Source organism: Mytilus trossulus, chromosome 9, assembly GCF_036588685.1.
Source record: "Mytilus trossulus isolate FHL-02 chromosome 9, PNRI_Mtr1.1.1.hap1, whole genome shotgun sequence".
Classification (NCBI taxonomy): domain Eukaryota; kingdom Metazoa; phylum Mollusca; class Bivalvia; order Mytilida; family Mytilidae; genus Mytilus; species Mytilus trossulus.
In genome coordinates, this window is record NC_086381.1 from 78,346,048 (window position 1) to 78,358,893 (window position 12,846).

Consider the following 12,846-nt stretch of genomic DNA (forward strand, 5'->3'; position numbering starts at 1 on the left):
CAGTGAGAATGCATTCACGAAAAAAATATGACATTTAGGGGAATGACAAGTGTTTTTAGGTAATAGAAAGTTTTTCACGATACAAATGTAAATACAGTTATTTTTAATTATGTACATGCAATTATTAATGTGTCATATTTAATAGTTTTTTTACTTATGATAATGTATTCGCAGTAACAAACAAAAATAAATATAAGTTGAGAATTGAACAAATAAACTTTATTCTTATAAAATTACTAGGATGTTTTACAGAGAAAGCTGATACTTTTAATCATTTTTGTCGAGCCTGCAACTTTTGTTGCATAAAGCTCGACATAGGGATAGTGATCCGGCGGCGACGGCGGCTACGGCGGCGGCGGTGTTAGCTCATTTCTTTAAAGCTTTATATATTAGAAGGTAGAAGACCTGGATGCTTCATACTTTGTATATAGATGACTCATGTTACGAACTTTCCGTCAGTCACATGTCCAATGTCCTTCACTTCATTTTCATGGTTAAGTGACTACTTGAAAAAAAAGTTCAGATTTTTTGTAATGTTAAATTCTCTCTTATTATAAGTAATTGGATAACTATATTTGGTATGTGCGTACCTTGCAAGGTCCTCATGCCTGTCAGACCGTTTTCACTTGACCTCGACCTCATTTCATGGATCAGTGAACAAGGTTAATTTTTCGTGGTCAAGTTCATATCTCAGATACTATAAGCAATAGGTCTAGTATATTCGGTGTATGGAAGGACTGTAAGGTGTACATGTCCAACTGACATCTGACCTTGACCTCATTTTCATGGTTCAGTGGTTATAGTTAAGTTGTTGTGTTTTGGTCTGTTTTTCTTATACTATATGCAATAGGTCTACTATAATTGGTGTATGGGATGATTGTAAGTTGTACATTATTAGTTGACAGGTGTCATCTGACCTTGACCTCATTTTCATGGTTCAGTGGTCAAAGTTAAGTTTTTTAGTTTTGGTCTATTTTTCGAATACTTTATGCCTTAGGTCAACTATATTTGGTGTATGGAAATATTTTATGATCTATATGTCGGTTACGCAGGTTTTATTTTACCTCGACATCATTTTCAAGGTCCGTTGCTAAGTTTTAGGTGTTTGTGTTTTTGGTCTGTTTATCTTTATTTATAAGCAATAAGTCAACTATATTTGTTGTATTGAAGAAATTTTAGCTGTACATGTCTGCCTGGCATGGTTCATCTGACCTTGACCTCATTTTCATGGTTCATTGATCAATGTTTCATTTTCTTGGTTAATGTTGAGTTTATGTGACAGTTGTAATAAAGCTTTATATTTAGGTCTATCAAGATAGTATCAAGGATTAATAAAGAAGGCGAGACATTTCAGTGTGTGCACTCTTGTTAATTCAATAAACAGAGTATATAATTCAAAGAATTCTAAGCGTTATTAAACTGTCAAATATATTTCATTTTTGATTAAATTATTTTTTGGCATGCATCATTTTTAAACACTTTTGTATATTACATTCTGTGGTTGAATTCGTAAAGTCTGGTTTGCAGTTAGATGATGTTTAAATAATCCTTGCATCATTTTCTTTTAAATAGTTATAATAAAATTTTGAGATGAAACCACACCATTCAATACTAGTATCCTGCTATCTAGTAGGTAAGTACTATTTACGTCATACTAATAAAAGGTATGGTTTACTTATTATTTTGATTTGATTTTTAGAGTAGAGTTCAAATATCTTTAACATTCCATCACAAGAAAGCATTGTGTGCCGAATAATTGTCTGTTAATAAATCAAAGTCAACTTTGTATCAATTGATATACATTGAAAGTGTTAAACAATGAAAGTGTAATATGTTAACAATCAATAACAAAGTATCATATTACTTATATTTTTACAATCTTTATTTAGTCATTCAAGTAAACTGTATTATGTTTTAATTGTATAGCTTAAATTTCAGATGTACTATTCATAGGTACAGCAATACCCATTTGCTTGACATGGAACACTTCGAACACACATCTTACCGTTAAATGTTCAGTACCGTCTGCGTCTCATGACATTTTAATTGTTGATCCTGCTGGTAAAGTTCATGCACAATCTATTTTGCAAGAGCAGCAGCGTTTCACATACGATGTAGATAAACTCGAAAATTCAACAACCCTTCCGCATACGACCGTCAAGGACAAGGCTGAAGGGGAATGGAAATGTCGACACAGGAACGAGGAAAAAACATCGCAAGTCTCTTTTACAAAAGGTTATTTTTTATAATATGATTTGAAACACTGATTATAAATTCAGAATATAATATTCCGACTAATAACCATAGCATGATTCTTCCAAAGTTCATATGTTTTTTTTACCGAAATGTCTTTCTTTGTCTTAATTGACCATGAATTACGGAACTGATATAGTTTTTTTTTTTTTAAATCTGTAATTAGTATTAGAAACAATGCAAAGGTAACAAAGAAATAGGCCGGACAAAATCGTTGCCGAATAATTTTTCTGCACGAGTAGTCAGATAAATGTCGGATGCAATAGCCGGGATTCGTGACCTGACAACTAGTGCAAAAAACATATACGGCAGGTTGTTTCCAGCCTGTTTTGTTGTTGGTACATTTAGTTATTTCAATAAACTTTGTTTGTTAAATTATTAGTAACCATGATAACTGTTATTAACGAATGCTGAACATGGAATTAAGATTTGTCTGTAAGTTTTCTGAATAAATTCACGCTTACGAAAGTGTTCCTATAGCATAGCATTTATACATAGATTTACAACTTTTATGTTCGGACAATTACGTGATATTGTATTATAAAAATGTTATTATGAATAATCAGACTTATGTGTATATGAGTGTCGTACTTTTTATAAGATTATTACGTTTGATAAACCAGTATCGATTTATATAAGAGGGATATACAGTTTGAATAATCCAAAATTGAATGAATCGTATTGCCAAAAAAATGTACAGAAAAGAGTGTATCAACTGTATTGTTTGTTTTTGTTTTTATGCCCCATTAATGGGTATTATGTTTTCTGGTATTTGCGTCCGTCTGTTCGTTCGTTCGTCTATTTGACTGTACGTCCGTCTGTTCCGCTTCAGGTAAAAGTTTTTGGTCGAGGTAGATTTTGATGAAGTTGAAGTCCAATTAACTTGAAACTAAGTACACGTGTTCTCTATGATATGACCTTTCTTATTTCAATGCCAAATTAGATTTCCACGGTCCACTGAACAAAGAAAATGATAGTGCAGATCGGGCAACCGGATACTTGGGACACATTCTTATTTTGTTTTGTTTTTTATTTAATTTTAGTTGTAAACAAATTTCGAGTATTATATAAGTTGTTGTATTGACACATTATTTGTTGGAATCGATACATGACCTTAAAGTAACCTTTCAAAAATGTAAAAAAAACTTTTATTGATGTTATGATATCCGTAAGAGTTTTAGATAATACAAGTTAAGACGGTCAAACATTGTACTGACGAGTTTTTTGTTGATATATGAAAGAAACGATACAAGCGTCTATCGAAAATCCTTTTGTTTGGACGGGGGGATGGGGTTGGGGTTCTTTAATCATAAAATGTTATGCATTTCTAGTGGTTCAATGGTATTGATTTTAATTTAGGTATTGGTCCGTTGATTGATATTGACATATCTGCTGAGAAAATGAAATTGATGAAGGAAACAGGTTTATACTTGCATGCTTTTCCTGTTGGGTACCTCATACGAAAGGTGTTGATATTTTTGTGAATAATGTCTTAGAAGACAGTATTCGCTACGTCGATGGTCAATGCTATCATAAACTTAATGAATGTTCACCACAAATCTGCACATGCTCAGCCGAAGGACGAAAATTTACCTGGGCTTACATAAGTGATTTGTCAAATATTACGTTTACATGTGCAATGAGATTCAAGGACGAAATAAAAGCTATGTATGTCCATCAAAAAGCAGACTTAACGTTTAATGGAACAGGTAATTTTTAAATATGTGTTCTTCTTCTATCAATATCATAGACTATGTGTAATAGAATAAAAAATGCAAACGTATTAAAACACTCAAGTAAAAAACTATTTTTTTTTTTTTTTAAATATTATGTTGTAAACAGTTACACATACTTATTAAACACGTATCCGTCATTTAATGCACAGTGGGATATATGCGTTAGCAATACTCAAATAAGAGGACATGATTCATGTAGCTAGGAGTACTTTATAAACAAGATTTTTTGTTTTTACTTTTATCTACATTGTTAAGAAAACAATATGACATAATGTCCAAATAATCCATCTCAGAAATTCAAGATGTTTAAAAAGACACATTTTGGTTATGAATTAGATAATATATGTCGAGTGGTAAAGCTGTCATAACATTATAATTTGAATAGCAAGACCGTCAAATTGATGACATTCTTTGTGCTGTTTTTTGTTTCTTTGATATTCTAGTTCCACTGTTTTTCATCATGTGATGCTTTTGTCTCTAATATAATTTCAATATTCAAAATGAGTAAAACGAACTTAAGTTAAAAGGATGTCGTATAATTGATAAGCTAAGTCTGGAATTAAAAAGATAACACAAGAAGGTGTATATATATTTTAGGAACTTTTGTAAAGCCAAATGTTCAAGTTATCAACACTTTTTGGGACTTTTCCTTTTGACATATTTACACTTAATATGCAGTTACGACCCTCTAGATGGAAAACAAAGTTATCAATATGAATATACTTATTCCATCTTGAATTTTGTAATTCTAGTATTTATAAAGCACAAGTCTACCTCAGACAAAGATTCAGATGATGATAATATCAACTCGGGCAAAGTTGGAACACAGACTTATTTAGGTACGAAAGTATCAGTGTAAAGCAAGTGATAGCTCTAAATGGATGCAGACAGCAATCAATACTAGTGGTATTTAGTACCTAATTTAACATGTCATAAATACTTGATAACCTTTAAATTAACGGATCTACATGTAATACACATTATTGTTGTGAAATATAATAATGCAGTATAACTATGCACAGAATAATCCATAACAAAAGTGTATCGGGCGAAAATATTTCATGATAACTTCACAAACAACGAGATATTCAGCTGCTCGTTTTTCTTTGTCAACGTATATTACTCCCTTTAACATGCCGGAGAAAAGCTTGTTAGGAGATATTTTGAAAATTTGAGGTCAAAATGTCATGACACGAAAATAATTTGATTACTTGGTACATGCAGGAAGGCATAATCAGATGTATTTTACACGAAATCAATTGACACGACATGTACCTTATAGTTTAAAATCAATTTCACCTGCAACATCATAAGGTATGAAAACATTAAAAAGATTTGAAGTTCAGTCAATACAATTATTCAATTTCGAAAATAGGAAGGTGACGTTGGTGTTAACACTTTAGTCAAACAACTGTTTGAAAAAATGGGTACAAGTCCTTTTAATTAAACAAACACCTAAAAAAACGATTGTTCAGTGAACCATTGAAGGACTTTCAACATTATTTTTTTTTATTTATTGAAAAGTAGCTAACTTCTGGTTTACTCAAAGTAACTTTGTTCTAATTTATTAAATGAATTGTTTTATTAGGGACTTTCCTTTCTGAATTTTCCTCGGAGTTTAGTATTTTTATTATATAATAAAATCAACGGTACCAATTTTGTTGCACCAGATGCGCATTTCGACAATACATGTCTCTTCAGTGATGCTCGTGGCCAAAATATTTGAAATCCAAAGCATATATAAAAGATGAAGAGCTATAATCCAAAAGGTCCAAAAAGTATAGCCAAATTCGTGAAAGGAATCAGAGCTTTGCATGAGGGAGATACATTCCTTAATTTATAATAATTTCTATGATTTTGTAACAGCAAATTTTAATAACACAAAAAATCCGTATTTTCATGCCAGCACCGAAGTACTGGCTACTGGGCTGGTGATACCCTCGGGGACTAATAGTCCACCAGCAGAGGCATCGACCCAGTGGTAGTAATAAAATCAACGGTACCAATTTTGTTGCACCAGATGCGCATTTCGACAATACATGTCTCTTCAGTGATGCTCGTGGCCAAAATATTTGAAATCCAAAGCATATATAAAAGATGAAGAGCTATAATCCAAAAGGTCCAAAAAGTATAGCCAAATTCGTGAAAGGAATCAGAGCTTTGCATGAGGGAGATACATTCCTTAATTTATAATAATTTCTAAGATTTTGTAACAGCAAATTTTAATAACACAAAAAATCCGTATTTTCATGCCAGTACCGAAGTACTGGCTACTGGGCTGGTGATACCCTCGGGGACTAATAGTCCACCAGCAGAGGCATCTACCCAGTGGTAGTAATAAAATCAACGGTACCAATTTTGTTGCACCAGATGCGCATTTCGACAATACATGTCTCTTCAGTGATGCTCGTGGCCAAAATATTTGAAATCCAAAGCATATATAAAAGATGAAGAGCTATAAGCCAAAAGGTCCAAAAAGTATAGCCAAATTCGTGAAAGGAATCAGAGCTTTGCATGAGGGAGATACATTCCTTAATTTATAATAATTTCTAAGATTTTGTAACAGCAAATTTGAATAGCACAAAAAATCCGTATTTTCATGCCAGTACCGAAGTACTGGCTACTGGGCTGGTGATACCCTCGGGGACTAATAGTCCACCAGCAGAGGCATCGACCCAGTGGTAGTAATAAAATTAACGGTACCAATTTTGTTGCACCAGATGCGCATTTCGACAATACATGTCTCTTCAGTGATGCTCGTGGCCAAAATATTTGAAATCCAAAGCATATATAAAAGATGAAGAGCTATAATCCAAAAGGTCCAAAAAGTATAGCCAAATTCGTGAAAGGATTCAGAGCTTTGCATGAGGGAGATACATTCCTTAATTTATAATATTTTCTAAGATTTTGTAACAGCAAATTTTAATAACACAAAAAATCCGTATTTTCATGCCAGTACCGAAGTACTGGCTACTGGGCTGGTGATACCCTCGGGGACTAATAGTCCACCAGCAGAGGCATCGACCCAGTGGTAGTAATAAAATCAACGGTACCAATTTTGTTGCACCAGATGCGCATTTCGACAATACATGTCTCTTCAGCGATGCTCGTGGCCAAAATATTTGAAATCCAAAGCATATATAAAAGATGAAGAGCTATAATCCAAAAGGTCCAAAAAGTATAGCCAAATTCGTGAAAGGAATCAGAGCTTTGCATGAGGGAGATACATTCCTTAATTTATAATAATTTCTAAGATTTTGTAACAGCAAATTTTAATAACACAAAAAATCCGTATTTTCATGCCAGTACCGAAGTACTGGCTACTGGGCTGGTGATACCCTCGGGGACTAATAGTCCACCAGCAGAGGCATCGACCCAGTGGTAGTAATAAAATCAACGGTACCAATTTTGTTGCACCAGATGCGCATTTCGACAATACATGTCTCTTCAGTGATGCTCGTGGCCAACGTGTATAACGTGTTTGTGTCTATTTTTTCCGGAAAGAATGAAAATAAATACCAGTTACAGGTTAAGAAAAGTCGCTTCCGGTCTCATCTGATAGCTTTATTTACAGCGATTAAAAAAACGGTTTACATATACGTTTGCCTATTTAAAGGATTTAGTATTTTTATGATATAACGTGTTTGTGTATATTTTTTCCTGAAAGACAGGAAATAAATACCAGTTAACGGTTAAGAAAAGTCGCTTCCGGTCTCATCTGTGAGCTTTATTTACAGCGATTAAAAAAATGGTTAACATATACGTTTGCCTATTAAAGGGTACTTCCGTTTTAGGAAATGCCACATCATGTTTCATGTAATAGCTTTTTTACACACTGATTCCCAAAATATACAGTTTGTATATTCAAAGTCCTGAAATACGTGAGATATTATATAATGCTACTTAAGGCTTTTAAAATGTCACTTTCGGGCAAAAATAATAGCGTAATGAATGGCCATTTAAAATATATAAGTTTCCAGGTACTTTTCCATTTAATAGGTGCAAACATGACTACTTCTGGTTCAAACAACATTTGGCAAAAGATCATATGGCTCTATGCCATAAAATTGTTTTAGCGGCAAAACAAATGGAAAGACTTAATAATAATGATCAGAACACATTGAAAAGGTTATACCACAAATTACAGATAAAACCCAATAGTAATCAGAACAAATACAATAGGTCTTATCACTTTTTTTGTGATAGAAAACATCGAAAACTCACGCAATTACTTATTCTCTTCAGTTAATTTGATCTTACAACACATTATTTACAGTTGAGATCCTTATTTGTTTACATACTAATAAATATTAATTGATAATTTTTTGCCTAGATCGTTTCCAAAAGTATATCACAGAGCAATCTATGTCACAGTCAATGAAATTAAAATAATCAAACCAGTATTCAAAATATTAGAAAAAATATATGAGTGTACGTATTTTTCAAAGATTGTATTATTACATTTTATAGCAACATGATACCAATTTAAAGGTACTGCACACATATGTTTAATGAAATATGTTATGTAAGTCGATAAACAATTGAATATACAAAATTTTGAATAGTTTATATTTGTTTCAGGACTCATTGGATATTGGATACTTGGAATTTTTTGTCTGATTATATCTGGAATACTATAAGTATATGTGAGAGAAAACGTACATGTAATAAGCAGAAATGAAAAAAAAATATCTGAATATGTTTGTGTTATCTTTTGTTATTCATGATCATTAGATTATTTTGTTTTCAGTTTAACAAAAAGATTTCCAATATTATATGTCATGTTGAACATTTTAAATTAGTATAACATGCAACGTTTTAATACTAGAACAAATTCATGTTTGGTACACCATGAATAAGTATGACATATTTTTTCACGTTTTTTTTTCTTTATATAACAAATTGACTTTATTATGTCAAATATAGCATGTATAAAATAATTTATTTACGCGCATGCTAAAAAAATTGAGAAAGGAAATGGGGAATGTTTCCAACGTTCTACACATGTAAATTATTTTGTCTATTGATAAAAAAATGACACATTTTAGATACAGCTTAAAACTCAAATTGTTTGCAGAAAACAACGGGAATTCATTCGGACACATACGCAAAATAAAGATATATTTGCACTTATTTGCACAACATGGCATATTCCAAACATATGTATGTTTGCCCTTCTGGAGCACCTGATCGTCTTGATGTATAGATTCTGCGTACTAACGTTGTTAATTATCTTAATAACATGTTATACTGTTCCTTTTTTGTCCTTGTTTTATTTTTATTATTATTATAACTTTTAGTGTTTGGTTTGATTTCTGTGATATCCATTTGACGTGGCTAGGTACTTATACATCCCGTCAATGAGTTTGTATTACCTCTCATTTTACTGGTTAGTTCTGTACGTGTGACTTTGTGTGTTTCTTTGGTACATATGAGATGGCTCTGTATTTTTAAAGATCCCCCGTTATGTTATTGTTCTATTATAATCATGAAAATGCTTTGAACTACAAATCTATTTTACTCGTGTAGTATTATTAACCATATGTGGTTTCTCAAAAATTCTAATGAACTTCTGGATAATTTGAAATCTCGGTCTTTTTCTGAAATTAGTTCTAACAACATTTTTTGATTTTTCAACCTTGTGTGACAGTGGTGGTTTTGACAGCGATTAAGTTTAAGTTACAAAAAAGTTTCAGGGCTCAAAGTTATCGGAAATTGCGTACCTGTGTTTAATTTTATCTCCTTCCGTTCATTATAAAGGTTTTAGGTCCGCATTTGTTCAAAGTCTTTAATTTTTTATACATTTCATTCTCAGCTGATTTTACCGTCAAACCGTAAGTTGGATTTAGCTCGTTCAGAAGCGCGAACTTTAAGTAATTTAATTTCATTGGTCTATTGATAACTATTTCAGACAATTAGAGCATGATATGAAAAAAATATTCGTAGTCTTTCGGGTTGATAGTTATTTTATATCCAAAAAGCTAGGTATTTTACGAAGTAAAACCTGTGAACTGTAAGGGGTTCATTTGAGTTAAAACGGTCATATTTTTTCTACTATAAAAGTACTTATATTTCTTGTATTCATTGGTACATGTCTAAAGGCGACAGATATGTCACCCGAGGGAATTGTATTACATTCTAGTCTGTGATAACATTTACTTAGTTTAGTGCCAGGGAGGAGTGTGTCAATCCATTCTATTTGTATTCAAACTTGCGCAATTTTGTGGTTTATATAGAGTCTCTTTTTTTATAGTTTAGATAAGTTTTGTTAGGACGATTTTATAGATACTCCCGGTAGGTCAATTGTCACACAAATCCTTGTTTTAAGTTAGAAAAATAAAAAATAAATAATAACAATTTGTTTGATATTATATGCTGATTAAAATTTGTATTTTGTTATCATAAAAGTTGTACTTTTAAATCTTTGTTTTTCAAAGCCTATACAAGCATCTGAGAGATATGAACCAGGACGGGTATTCCACTACACGGTCCAGCACTAGTCCCAACCGAAATCCACTGTGACCTGCTCCTGTTACACCTGTATACCAACATTCCCCATGAGAAATTATAAATTATAATTTTATAAATTGAAAATACTTTGAACGACAAATTTATTTTATATTTTTTCCTGTGTGACGTGTACATTTTCTGACGCCAAACACGTGACTCTACACTAAGAGTAGATGTGAATGCAGGCACAGGACTTCAAATATTTCAATCCTATTTTGATGATTCAAAATACGCATATAAGTAAGCGATGAATGTAGTTGTTAAATTTGATAGATGCTTTGTGTGCTTCTTTGTGAAATATTTGTTTGTTTTGATATTGTGACAATATTTTGACATTGTTACCTTTGATGTCTGTTTGGTTCACGCATCTGTGTAAATATAATGGAATTTGATGACATTGTCAAACAAGTGAGAGGTTAAGCGCTAAAAAACGAGACTCAATCCACCAATGTATACATTTGGAAATGCCTGTACAACTATAAAAAAGTGGATGTGGTATGATTGCCAATGAGACAACTGTCCACAAGAGACCAAAATGACACAGACATTAACAACTATATGTCACCTTACGGCCTTCAACAATGATCAAAGCCAATACCGCATAGTCAGCTATAAAAGGCCCCGATATGACAATGTAAAACAATTCAAACGAGAAAACGAACGGCCTTATTCATATAAAAAACAAAATTAACGAAAAACAAATATGTAACACGTAAACAAACGACAACCACTGAATTACAGGCTCTTGACTTGTGACAGGCACACACATACATAATGTGGCGAGGTTAAACTTGTTACTGGGATCCAAACACTACCCCTTACCTCGGACAGTGGCATAACAGTACAACATATACAGAACGAACTATAAAAAATCAGGAATTTGACAGTTGTTGTCTATTCGTTTGATGTGTTTAATCATTTGATTTTGCCGTTTGATTAGAGACTTTCCGTTTTTAGTTTTCCTCGGACTTTAGTATTTTTGTGATTTGATATTCTTCTTTCGTTTTGATCGTATTAAGGGGGCTCTCGGGTCTAAATCAACTGTTTTATTTAGTAAAGGATTTCTCTATATTTTTCTATAAATGAACTTTATCTTATATTTAATAGAAAAATGAAATAAAAAATGTGGTCACCGTTCATTTACGCCCACAATCTGCTTTCGGAAGAAGCATACATTTTTGTGAATGTCCTTTTTTTCTGTTGAACTAATAGGAGAAATCGCGGTTATATCGAAATAAAAAATGAACTAAATAACAGAAATCGCTTAAATTTTACAGCTTATTTGAAACAACAATAAAAAAAATATAGGTCACCGATGAGTTTAAAAAGATATTTCAATTTTAATGCCAAAATGCCAAAAAATGGCATTTTTGCACCAACGGTAGATAATTTGGAGCATTTCCAATGATGAGTACATTTTAAAAGTCCCCTTGGGCCAACATGAATTGATTTTGTGGGATGATTTTTGTACCATATGATGAAGTAACAACTACTTGAGGTTATGATTAAAATTGTAATGAAAAATTAATGTCCAGGACAAGGAGATTAAAAAAAATTTGAAAAAAGGACCAAAATATCGTCATCCATCTAAAATAGATTGAAAAGTGTGTCGTCAAGTCACGAAAGATGCTCTTTCCTCGTTTTGTAAAATGTGGTGTAAACGGGAAAAATATGATAAACAATCTCTTGATTCTTTTTTAAATAAATGTATGAATGTAGTAGATAAGAGAATATCACATTTTGAAAATAATTTAGAAGTAAATAATTGAGTACATAATACACCTATTTCCAGAATGAGAAATACACCTCAAGAACTTTCAAAGCGGTTTGTGTGTGTACCGGCCGACAAAGCAGTCAATAATGTGGTGGTGTTATGCCGTACATGTACATACTACACAGACGTTCTTAAGAATGAAATTTTGAATTCATCTACATACAAGTCCATCCGATCCACAGAGAGTTATATAGTAAACAAACATATCACAACCACATCAAAGCTTAAGGATTCTTCTAAACATTTGAAGGTCCCTACTATGTATTGGCTACCTAAACTACACAAAAAAACATTTAAATATCGTTTCATCTCGGCCTCTAATAAGTGTTCTAACTTTTCAGAACTCTTAACTAGTTCAATAACTTCTATTAAGGAGCTTATCATAAACTTTTGTAATAAAATATATGAACATAGAGGTATAAACCATTTTTGGAGTGTACAAAATTATTTGGATGTTTTAGATAAATTACGTGTTTTTGATGGTACTTATGTTTCTGTTGCCAGTTTTGATTGTTCTACTCTTTACACTACACTTCCACACTATCTTATGAAAGAAAAATTTTCCTATTTAAT

At 32.2% G+C, this 12,846-nt stretch overlaps 1 long non-coding RNA gene across 1 annotated transcript; it reads left to right on the plus strand.

Moving 5' to 3' along the window:
• Positions 1–1,575: 1,575 nt before the first annotated feature.
• LOC134684222 (uncharacterized) lies at positions 1,576–8,680 on the plus strand. Its single transcript, XR_010101207.1, has 5 exons — positions 1,576–1,633; positions 1,939–2,235; positions 3,613–3,962; positions 4,742–4,828; positions 8,571–8,680. It is a non-coding gene; the product is annotated as an uncharacterized LOC134684222 (long non-coding RNA).
• The last annotated feature ends 4,166 nt before the right edge of the window (positions 8,681–12,846 follow it).